General features: G+C 34.3%; 2 long non-coding RNA genes and 1 other non-coding gene across 3 annotated transcripts; all 3 read left to right on the plus strand.

Annotated features, from left to right (window-relative positions):
* The first annotated feature begins 271 nt into the window (after positions 1-271).
* Positions 272-345, plus strand: TRNAV-AAC (transfer RNA valine (anticodon AAC)). Its single transcript has one exon. It is a non-coding gene; the product is annotated as a tRNA-Val (tRNA).
* A 2,780-nt stretch (positions 346-3,125) lies between these two features.
* Positions 3,126-3,973, plus strand: LOC148874442 (uncharacterized). The gene is made up of 3 exons (XR_016105167.1): positions 3,126-3,483; positions 3,614-3,646; positions 3,737-3,973. It is a non-coding gene; the product is annotated as an uncharacterized LOC148874442 (long non-coding RNA).
* Positions 3,974-8,314: 4,341 nt separating this feature from the next.
* LOC148874443 (uncharacterized) lies at positions 8,315-10,482 on the plus strand. The gene is made up of 2 exons (XR_016101924.1): positions 8,315-8,808; positions 10,288-10,482. It is a non-coding gene; the product is annotated as an uncharacterized LOC148874443 (long non-coding RNA).
* The last annotated feature ends 1,698 nt before the right edge of the window (positions 10,483-12,180 follow it).

A 12,180-nucleotide genomic window follows, 5' to 3' on the forward strand; every position in this document is an offset into this window, starting at 1 on the left:
AAAGCCTATTCAGTGGTTGTGAGTTAATCATGTTATGAAAATGTTGTTTTAAATTAAGTTGAAACTGATATCATAAATGTGTTAATGAATCAAGTGATATTTATCAAAATTAGTGAGTTTTAATTGATCAAAGCTCTTTGGCACCATATCTTTTGGGCATCATACATTTTTTCGATGTTATATTGCTTCTTGATAAACCGTTGGTTGATTTAGTAGCTGTCGGTATGTATTATATACTACTTATAAGAATAGACTTGAGAAATGTGACAATGGTGTCGTGGTGTAGTTGGTTATCACGTCAGTCTAACACACTGAAGGTCTCCGGTTCGAGTCCGGGCGACGCCATAAATTTGTAGATGCGGCTTTATTGAAAGAGGGAGGGTCGCGTTTCTGATCCATTCTCACCGCAATCCTTTAATTTTAATTTTAATAGTATACACTCCAAAGTTCATCATATGCCACGTATCTCGAATATTTCCATGGAACAGATTTAGGAAGATGAAGAGCTTGCTATCGTAGTAAATTAAATAAATAAATAATTGATAAAAGTTTTAAACAAATACTGGTGGGGACTCGTTTGTCAAATTAAATTGAATCAAAAGGAACCTTAAGATATTTCCAACTGGGCCAAACCAGCAATTTAGGTCCGACCTAACCATTATTTTTGGTTCAGGTCTAATCAATCCAACTGCAATTCAAGTTGCATCGCCAATTTTGATGAACAAATACTAATTTTGAATTAAACAACAAGAAATTAATGAAGGTTAGAATGACTTATTTGTTTAAAGTAGGAAATAATTCAGTTCATAACCTGTACAAAAAATTAATATTACAAATTAATGGGGAACATCTTTTAACTTAAATTAATTTGTTCAGACAAGTTCATTTAATAAATTGATTTAGATATTATATCAAGTAAACTTATTTAAGTTAGTTTAGGTAAATTACTTATTTTATTTAATTTTTTTGAAAGCACTTATATTAATTAATTAAGCTTGTAAAATAAATAAAGTTAATCCACATAACTACCGGAGTGGACGTCACGTGTACATTGCTATTTCCCCGCGCCTTAAAGGGTTAATCCCCCCTATAATGTGTAAATATGTCTCACCCATTAATAAAAATGAAATGAGAATGGTTCATTGGTTATCGTCGAAGATTCTGGTTTCATATTTCTGCTTCTACCCCTGTTATCAAAACATCAAAACACTCTGAGAAAATGTGGGTTTAGACATGTTAAAATGACTGCAGAATAGGCGAATATGAGAGGCTGAGAAAATGTTGGGTTTAGACACTTGTTCCCAGTGGAACACAAAGTATTCTTCTGCTTTAACTTCCATCATAATGAAAGGGCCGGTTATGCCAAGAGAGGTTTCAATCGGTTTTGTTGGAAAATATAGTTGAACGATTGCCGGTCAGGCAAGACAAATAAGATGTCATTAACGTGGTTCAACATTCCAATAGTGTGTAATTAATCTAACCTACCTACTGCATTTTTAATATTAATTATAATTTTTCTCTGGAAATTAAAGATACTGTAGAACCCATTGGATTAAATTTAGTCATGTTGTAGAATCCATCGATTTGCAAATAAGGCTGCTCATGCGATAGCAAAACAAGGTTTATCTTTGAATCGGCCTTTTACCTCCTCAATTATTCCAGATTTTTTAACACTATTCTTGTAAATGGTATTTCATCAAGTTTGAATGAATGGATCAACTTATGGGCTTTTTTATCCTCTAAAAAACGTCATACACATTGTTCTTTTCTTAAACAAGTCCAATTTAAATGCAAGATATAATGAAGACACTACATGCTAAGTAATGAGTTTGTTCAATATATTTATTAACCCAAAATTCTAGATGAGGTCTAAACTAGGTGGTTACTAAAACCTACTCTATGTGTTTAGTTGATTGCTTCATAGACATTTTGCCATCGACTGCCAAAATTAGCTTAAAGTATCTAAGAGTTATATGAACCCGGTTTCCTTAGCCCCAAGTAGATCATGGATAATCATTTACCTTTCACATATTTGATACATTGAGATAACTCCTACAATGAATCCATTGTTCAAATGAAGACGAGAGCATTTCTCATGGGTCAATCGCCTATAGCCCAACAGATCAAAAAAATAATAAAAAAAAAAAAAGTCTAAGCCCCAAATATCAATCCTCTAAGTTTTGGAAGAATCTACTTTTGTTAACCAATTAACATCAGATAATTTCCATCCACAGAAATATCATAAAAATAGAACTTTACAAGATTTGGAACCTATTTCAATCTCCAATATGGTCCACGTTTTTCAAGTCTAATATTCAAAGGATGGGTTTTATTAATATACTTGCCATTGACATGCCAATTATTGAATATGAAATAACATGCATAATATATTCCAATTTTATCAATAAGACAAGCATATATTAAATAGAAAACTAAAAGAAAAGTAGAGACAAATAACCCTTATTATTCATTTTTATTTGTTCTTACGTCATAACATCTATACATAGAAAATATACCTCAATCAAGACCACCCCAAATTTGTCAACCTTAATCTAACCAAAATTTTCTATGTATTCAACCCTAGCCATGCATCGTATGCATTTGCTTGCTACTAAGAAATAGATGGGGGCAACATATCTACGAGAGTTTTTATATTGTGCAGACAAAGGAAGTAGACATGCAAAGCTTAAGAAAAGCAAAAAAAGTTAATGCATGTCAAACAAAGCCTAAACCTAGTTGGTTCTTTTTTGCGTTCTATCATTTCTTTGCTCTAAAGTCAAACCCAAAATTTGTTGCTCCAAACCACTATTTCCATGCTTTCTCCATCTGGGCTTATTATCTGGGCTTGCATTTTCTCTTAAAAACTCGAACTAGAAATGGGCTTTCTACGGTGTTAGTGGTAGAAGAACACACTACAGATGTCACGGTCTCTCGCTCGTGTTCGCTTCAGGAGAGAGAGGTGATTGCGGTGGGTGAGCTCATCCAAATTTGGACTGGGGAAGCATTTAATGTGGGTGACTAAGCATTGAAAATGATTTTGGTACATTGGTTTGAAGGAACAGAAGCAAGAGATGGCGTTGCTCCACTCTCTCTCTCTATATATATAATGTTTGGTTCACATTCTAGATAAGAATGGCCAAGAATAAATAGCATTAGAGTCTTTTATTACAAAATTCTTGCTAAGGCTGCGTTTTTGGTGAGACAAACGTCAAACTGGGGTATTTATGTACTCCGGTTCGCGTTTGCAAGTGTTTGTTTGCAATACATATATGCATTGAAAATGAGTGCAAAACTGTATTTTCAGACAGGAATGCATCGATTGAAGAGTGCATTATTGCATTGATTTTTTTTTATGCAATCTTGCTCTCTTCGCTCGACAATGTAATTAGGGTATGCATTTGCTTTTGACTTTGTGAGAAAAATAGCCGTTTCGGGTGACAGGAGATCTGTTGCACCACCGCCCCCTCCCCCCTCCTTCTAACGGTACTTTCTCACCTCCATCTCCGACCAAGGCATGGTCATTGGTGGTCGGCGATTAGTATCTTGTGTTTTTTTTCTGACTCGTGTTTTGCTATTTTCATGTCTGGTTGCGGGGTTCTTGTCGATCTGATAGGAGGTTGAGGATCTTCACTTCGATCTACACAAGGTAATGTTAGATCTGTCTTGAACTTCATAGAACCGGTATTTTGCTTCGATTAATAAAGGCTTTCATCATTTTTTGTTGATTCTTTCTCAGATCTAGCCAAGTTTACACATCTTCCGCTCTGTCTTCAACAATCAACTACGTGCACGATGAAATTCTTCTTCTTTGTTACTCTGCTTCCTAATTAATTGCTTTTTATATTATGATTCTTGTTTCATGAAGATATCTTCTTGAATATGTGATATTTCCCTTTGAAGGTTTATGTATATGATATTTTCCTTTGAATATGTGATATCTTCATTAGCAAAGTTATGAATTATAAATTGAATATATATAGTACAAAAAGAAACCAAAAGAAACCAAATCTAGAGAGATAAGAGGACGCCCTGTGAAGAAATGAAGACTAGAGAGAGACTCTAGTTGCGTTTCTTTCAGTAGGATTATTCAATATGTTTATAACCCTGATTTTTCTTTCTTTTTGTTTTGCTTTTATAGTTAGTTGAATTTTTGTTTTTTGAAGCAATTTAGTTGAATTTTCTTTGGTGGTGGATTTATTGTTGTCTTGCATTCGATGATGCAATGTAACTTCTCTCTCCGTTTATTTTATTTTATTCAATCAGTTCAAGTGTTCAACAATTTTCATCTTTTCTCTTATTTTCTGAAAATATTTTTTTTTAATTTTTATTTATTTATTTATTTATTTGATTTCATGAGGATACACAATAGGGGTAACCTATCTCCCATACCCACAACATCCAACTTGGTGTCTATGGGATTTGATCCACTCTCTACTACAACTAGTCATTATCAAATATGATTTTATCAACTATTATGGATCACTTATAGCAAGAACAACATTTCATCATCTGTTTTCATGTAGCTATCCTTTGTGTTCATTATTGGATCAGATAGACTGATCTCATCACTGTATAATTATCAGTTGTTAGCAGGTCACTTATATTTATCAGGTCTCATTGTTTGAAGGCTGCCATGACATTTAATGATTTGTGAATGGATTGATTAGTAAATGTGAATGCAAACTGTTATCAGGTATCATTGTTTGAAGGCTAACGATACCTTCAATGAAATATGAATGGATTGAGTAGGAAATGTGGATAGATTGTTTAGGGAGTATTAGAATATCTCATGTTTGAGTGAAATGTGAATGGATTGAATAAGAATGGGAAGGAGATCCAACAGATGAATAGATATGGAGTGATATAGTTATCATTCTCATATTTGTTATCAGATGAGCAGATATATGGACTGATATTCAACAAAATATGGGTCTGCCCATATAATCTACATCATCTTAATCTAAGGGAGATCCAACCCATTTTTTGAAAGTTCATTTGTTAACAAATGAACAGATATATGGATTGATATTCAACGAAATTATTTCCTTTTATACTAAAAAATAGAACAAAAACTATGGACTTCGCTCTACTAAAATGCAACCACATACATAGAGCTTGTAGAGCTTGAAGGGAGAGTTTGTTTCTTTTGTCATTTCATCAGCTAGATGCTGAGAAGAGGAATTGGATACAATGCAGTGAGAATGAAGTAGATGTTGAGAAAAGGAATTGTGAAGATGGGGCATGGCAGCAAAGCTTGAACAATGAATTCTAGGGTGGAGACCTAGAATTCATAACAATGGACGGTCCAGATTTCTTGCACTTGGACTAGTGGTTATTAAGTGGAAAAAGTGCACTAGGTAGTTAGAGCATTTATATTTGCTCTCATAGTTTGCATCGATTTCAAACAAACACCAGCAAATTTGTGCCCTAGTTTATATAAATTCCAAACAAACAAGAAGAGTGCAAAAACCATACTAACTCTTGAACCGACTTTGCACTCGTGAACTGGGACGAGTCCAAATATGCATTGTACATATTTGCATTTGCATTGGAAACAAATGTGGCATAAGGGCCACATTCTTTTTAGAATGAAAAATTAGCTTCATAGCACATGAAAAATAATAATGCCCCATCTTGCTCATTTCATTCTTTGAGGAAACTCTTCCGACAAAACTATTGCCATAGATGTTTACTTTTGAGAAAGCACTTTTACAAAAGTACTTTCACGAAAACACTTAAATAAAAGTACTTTTACATGAAAGCATTTTTATGAAAGCACTTTTACATTAAAGCACTTTTATGGAAGTATTTTCACAAAAGTACTTATATAAAAGCACTTTTACGGAAGTACTTTTATGAAAGCACTTTTACGAAAGTACTTTCACAAAAGAACTTTATAAAAGCACTTTTATGAAAGCACTTTTATAAAAGAACTTTTGCAAAAACACTTTATAAAATCACTTTTATGAAACTACTTTTATAAAAGCAATTTTAGGGAAGCACTTTTACGAAAGTACTTTTATAAAAGCACTTTTACAAATGAACTTTTACAAAAATACTTTTATAAAAGCACTTTTATGGAAGTACTTCTATAAAAGCACTTTTACGAAATTATTTTATAAAAGCACTTTTATGAAAGTACTTTTATAAAAGCATTTTTATGAAAAAACCATTATAAAAGTACTTTTACAAAAGCATTTTTATGAAAGTACTTTTATTAAAGCATTTCTATGAAAGTACTTTTACAAAACATCTATGTCAATTGGTAAACATTGACTATTGGATATCTAGGTTGGCGATTTGTGAATACCAGAACAATTTTTTTCTTGAAGAATGAAATTGAGCAACATAGGACACTTGTCAGTCTGAAAAGAATTCATTTTTGGGAAAAAAATGTTTATTCATAGCAATATTTTCTCATTCTGCCTATTTTTATCCATTCTTGTCAATTTTAGAATTTCATCTTGGGTAAGAATGAAAAAGAATGAGAATTGAACCAAACATGGCCTAAATTGCTGCCTTCAAGCTTACTAGTGGTCTCTCTCTCTCACCCATCTTTTCTTACTAGTGGTTTATAATACAAATTTGAGTGAATGATGAATTCATTTGGTCTCTCTCTCTCTCTCTCTCTCTCTCTCTCTCTCTCTCTCCATCAGATTGCTGCCTTCGAGCTTCCTTCAATCCATGATGACCTCGCCCAAAACCTTATAACCTTTGCAACAAAAGGATTTGACGAAAGAGAGACCATCACTCATTTCCGTTGAAAATTAAATAAAGATATTTTTCGATCAGTTTAGGTTTAAAGGGAGAATGGTAAAAATAAAGAAAATAAAGATTAGTAAGGTATTTTAGTAATTTAACGATTTTTGTTAATTGATTTAATGGCTGACATGGTATTTGTCACAACATAAAAATTAAAAGGTAAATTTCTTAAACTACCCTTATGGTTTTGCGAAACCATAAAGGTAGTTTAAAAAATTTACTCAAAATTAAATTTAGGGATAAGTAGATTGCACTGCACCTCAGAATTCTGAATTAAACTGAAGATCTACAACAATTCGAAATTATAAACACTTTCACCTATAACAGTTACCCGTTAATTGTCATCAATTTCGAGCTGACACTGACCTCCTACTGTACAGTAAAATTAATATTTCTAGGATGGACTGAATAGTAAAAACTCCAAAAATTTAAGAGTTCTTTATGACAAATTAAAGCTCAGGTCAGTGACCAATAATGCAAGGATCCTTATAATTTAGGATTAAGTAGACTGCAACCCAATGTAGAATTCCTAATAACAATTCTCTAATCTATTAATAGCCCCCCACTAATGCATGCTGCCCGTAAATTTGACATCAATTCACAATCACGGTGGGACCAAAAAATTCTGACCTGCACGTCATAAAAAATTATGATCTGATAGCATGATGCAAGGTCTCACCGACTGAAACGAGAATTAATGTTAATCGTGAGACCGCGCGCATTTGTATTGGATATGACGGTGACCCATCTCATAGCGAATTCTATTAAAGATCCAAACAAGACGAAACTAATTTGTACGTACTGGGGTTGTTTGTATTTGGGATAAATCTTAATGCTGCTCCGTCTCATTTCGTCCCTTCTTTTGGTTGTTCTGCTTGTCTTTCCGATTCTTGTATTCTTAGTTCAACAACTAGGTGTAACGTCCTTGTTGCTACACGTACGCATGACAGACTTGAATAGGAAGCATTAATTCCATCATATTTCACTCTTTTAGAAATCTGAGAATGGATAAAATTCAAGCTCGGTGCTCACTCGATCAGCCCAATTTCACCAAGCTACACGCTGTTAATTCGATCATATTTCTGTTGTTTGTTTACCTCCTCTCCATGGTGTTAATAATAGAAACTTGGTGCCTTCTGGAGTCTGGAATGGTGCCAAGTTTGAGCTTGGAATATAGTGTTAAGTTTTATACTTCGTGGAAGCGCCTCTCTCTTCTCTCTCTCTCGCAAATTTTGAAGTGCAGAAATGGTGAATAGAGCTCAACCCAATCAGATACCACTGAGTTGGGATCAAAACCTTGAAGCCAATAAAGGACAAATGATCAGCATTAAAAGTCAAATGTTCTTAAACCAATATGCACCACAAGATAGAATCAACAACGAACTCAGATTCCAAGCCTCAGTTGAAGTTGAACTACATAAAACAAACAAGGGAAGAGTAAAGGTTGTTTTCTGTAGACAAAAAGAAAAATAATACTTAAATCCTCTGAAATGTCTTCATAAAATATACCCAAGAGAATCAACATAAAGTCGTAGTCATTCTACATATTAACACTCCCGTGATTACATAATGCTGCCAATATTCACTCACGGGCTTCCCAGCTCGTGGCACGTCTAAACAGCCAACAGCTTGAGCAATATTGCCTATTTAAATGAAACTTCTTCCGTGGCTGTGAAATTAAAGGAAAGCACAAGCTAGGTCGATCCAGGAGAGAGATTTACAGCTGAGATTGAGAGATGGAGCCGATCCAAAAGCTCGTAGCTTTGGTGTTCGTCCTTCTGGTGCTGGGAAATGAGGTGACGATGTCAAATTCACAGACCATTTGTAACATGAGTCAAGAGGATCTGATGGCTTGCAAGCCATCAGTAACCGCTCCGAACCCTTCCCCACCCTCGACTGTGTGCTGCTCCGCTCTGTCAGGTGCTGACATGCACTGTCTTTGCTCCTACAAGAACTCCAACATGCTGCCTTCTCTTGGGATAGACCCCCAGCTTGCCTTGCAGCTCCCTGCAAAGTGCAACCTTCCTCAACCAACCAACTGTTAAGGTAAAGGGCTCCTGCTCTTTGTTTTGACCTGCACAAATTCCATTGAATGATGGGGTGGGGGTGTGGAGAGACAGCCTCACAAGTGTAATTAATTGTTGCACCGGTCCATTTACTGAGGGTTCATTTGGTTGGCAGTCGGAATTAGAATTGAAATGATATATTTCTATAGTCTGTTTGATTCATACAGCAATGAGAATGGAAATTGGATAAGGGGCAGACAATAATCATTCCCTCAAATGGAAGAATATCATTCTAGCAGGAATAAGGATGGGATTTTAATTCCTCCCAACCCAACTGTTGGAATCAAATAACACCCATTCCAAACCCCTATTCCTGTGAGACAAACTGAACCTGAGATTGAATTATTAATAAGGGAGAATGACTGATCAATCCACGTCAGATTTTGTAGCCCCATCATACAAGGGATGAATCTTTACCATGAATCGATATTAAATTCACGGGCAAGATGCGGTGGCTCTAATTCAGAATTCTGCACTGGGTTGCATACTACTTAGCCTATTAATAATTGTAATTGGAACAAATTAATTGTACCAACTTGTTGCTAAAATTAAAGAAGTTCTGATCTGGTCCCAAGACATGGTCCTAACAGCCGTTGCAACCGTACATCTTTGGGGTCATGTCTTGGGACCTGATTCAAACTCTACAGAAGCCACCTAAATTATGCATATTCTTCATTTCTTTTTATTTGCCTTCTATAGATATTTTTCTTATATATCTTAGATTTCATTTATTAAAATTAATTTAATTTCAGTACAAGGTGTGGGTTTATGCTTGTACATCCATGCTTAATAAAAACCTATTAACGAACCTCACCTAATAGCTTATGCTAGAAACGATATATTTTTATTGATGTGGTAGTTATTTTTTCTTTTTAAAACAAAACCATTTTACACCGGACAACCCCCTTAGGCTGTGTTTGGAAACAATGCAAATAGAGTGTAAATCTTGGTTTAGGGTAAATTTGCACTCTGATTCACTTTTGCATGTATTTGACAACACTATATTTATGGACAAATGACAGAGCAATGCATATTTACATTGATAATAAGATGTAAAAGTGCATCAATAAAAAAAGAAATAAATTTGTATTCAAATGGGGTTTTGATATATAAAAAAAAAAGTATATGTTTTATTGGAATTCATGTATGCATCCATTACAGCTAAAAATCTGTTTGGTAAGAAAATAAATTTATCAGTGTAAAATTAACCCAATTTTACAATTTATATGAACCGTTTTACATTCTACATATTTGTATTCACACTTATTTGCATTGTTTTCAAAAACAGCCTTAATTAAAAAATCAATCCAACACCACCTATCATTTCTGTCTGGGAGGTTTGTTCTGGTATTCTTAATTATTTTCCTGCTTGCACTCAAAAAATACCATACTCACTTTCCATCTCTTATTAACTTTAAGCCCTAAAGATAAATAATAACAATTTGGCTTTTGGTTACAGGGAGGAGATGCACAAAGTTAACTTGCCTACGATGAACTCTGAAGGCATATAAAAACTTTTATATGAAATACTTAGTCTCTTTTGTTTTTGTTTTATTTTCTTGTTTTGTTTTCTTTTGTGTGCCTAACCGATCTACAGTCTGGCTTCCTGTTCTGGAATAAGTATCAATGCAATAGCATGTTTAATTTGTTTTTATTTTTATTTTTTCAATCTATTTTACCATATTTCATTTTTCCTTCCAAAATATAATATGGTGGTGTGTGTGTGTTAATGCGTTGGGGATGTTAGGGCCGAGCTTTGTATCCAGGATCCAATTAAAAGGACTTAGGACTTAGGCTGGCTTGCTACAATTCAGAACTCTAATTATCAAGTCGTATTTTGTACTTCTTATTAGGCTCAGTTTGGGAAGAATGCAAATGCAAATGCAAATATGTATATTTCAAATACAAGCTGAAAAAATATTGTATATAAGGTTTTGCATGCATTCAATATATTTGAATTTGCACTCTTATTAAATTTTGCACTTACTACTTTTTGTATTTACACAGTGCATATTTGTATTTATACTAATTTCAAGGAGCATAAATATAAATATGTGCAGTACAAATATATAAAATATAAGGTTTTGCATTTTACAAATTTACATTTTTCTATACATGTATATTTTTATTCATGGGAGATGTTCCCAATACATGGTATTGATAGGTTGTGCTGTTAAGTTGGTGTGAGGTGCATTCTGTGAGGAGCAAATCCCAATCCAAGAGAAGTATCATCACCAGAACGGGATCTTCGCCTCCCAAGGGCACCTCACAGGTACATCCACCATGCATTAGAAACATCTCCTGTGAATAATAACTTATAAGTACGGAAGATGTTCCCAATGCATGATAGGATGTGCATGTGGTGTAAGGTGTTCTTGTGAGGAGCAGATCCGGTCTTGTTATCACCACCCTATAGATCTATATTAAAAGGCCAATTGGTGGTGCTAGACTGCAGAAGATAAAGCTCTATTTACATAAGCTTTTGGTTCAATTTAATTTGCTTTGACATCCCACAGCTCAAAACCAAAAACTTATGTAAACAGAGCCTTATTTTTTGAAAGAAAGGTGTGGGCTGTCAAAGCAAATTAAATTGAACCAAGGGTCTTGAGCTCTGGTAAGAGTTGCTTCTAAAAAATATTATAATCTAGCGCAAAGACATTTTAAGCATAAAATTAACGTAAAATTGAGGCTTTGTGCATAATTTGGACTTAGAAAATACCAATCAACTCCAACGAACTTTGATAAATACAACCTGATTGATTACCACTTTTATGATACCGGTTTATTGGTTAAAATAAATAATAATAAATTAAAACTGCCCCGTTTATTCAGGGTTCTGCGCAAGACACATGCAGTGTATGAATTAATGTTACATTCAATTTCTTCAAAAACAAAAAGGGGTTTTTATAGTTCAGTCCACCCCTATGGTGGAGTTAAGATATCTAGGAATGGACTGAATCCTATCTATGGATTGATGTCAAATTCACAGACATGATGTAGTTTATAGAGGAATGTAATAATAGACTAAGAAGGAGCTGCAATTTCAGATTTCTGAGGTGGACTACAATCTATTTATCCCAAAACTGAATTTAACATTGATAAAGTTTCTTTATAGCCGAGAGGTAGACAACTCCATTGAATAATAGATTGGCGGGCCAAGAGTCGATGACGACATTTCATACGTGTCATCTCAAAATGAACACCTCACATGGGGGCTAGGGGAAGAAAGAATACTTGTTTTTCCTCCTTGATAAACAGAAAATGGCCTCAACATTACATGCAATTATGAAGTACCACTGCCCATACAAGGTCGGTAAAGGGCATATTCATTATACAACATCTATAGACAAAG

The sequence above is a fragment of the Nelumbo lutea genome, chromosome 1 (assembly GCF_056320005.1).
Source record: "Nelumbo lutea isolate HS-2025 chromosome 1, American lotus-T2T, whole genome shotgun sequence".
Classification (NCBI taxonomy): Eukaryota; Viridiplantae; Streptophyta; class Magnoliopsida; order Proteales; family Nelumbonaceae; genus Nelumbo; species Nelumbo lutea.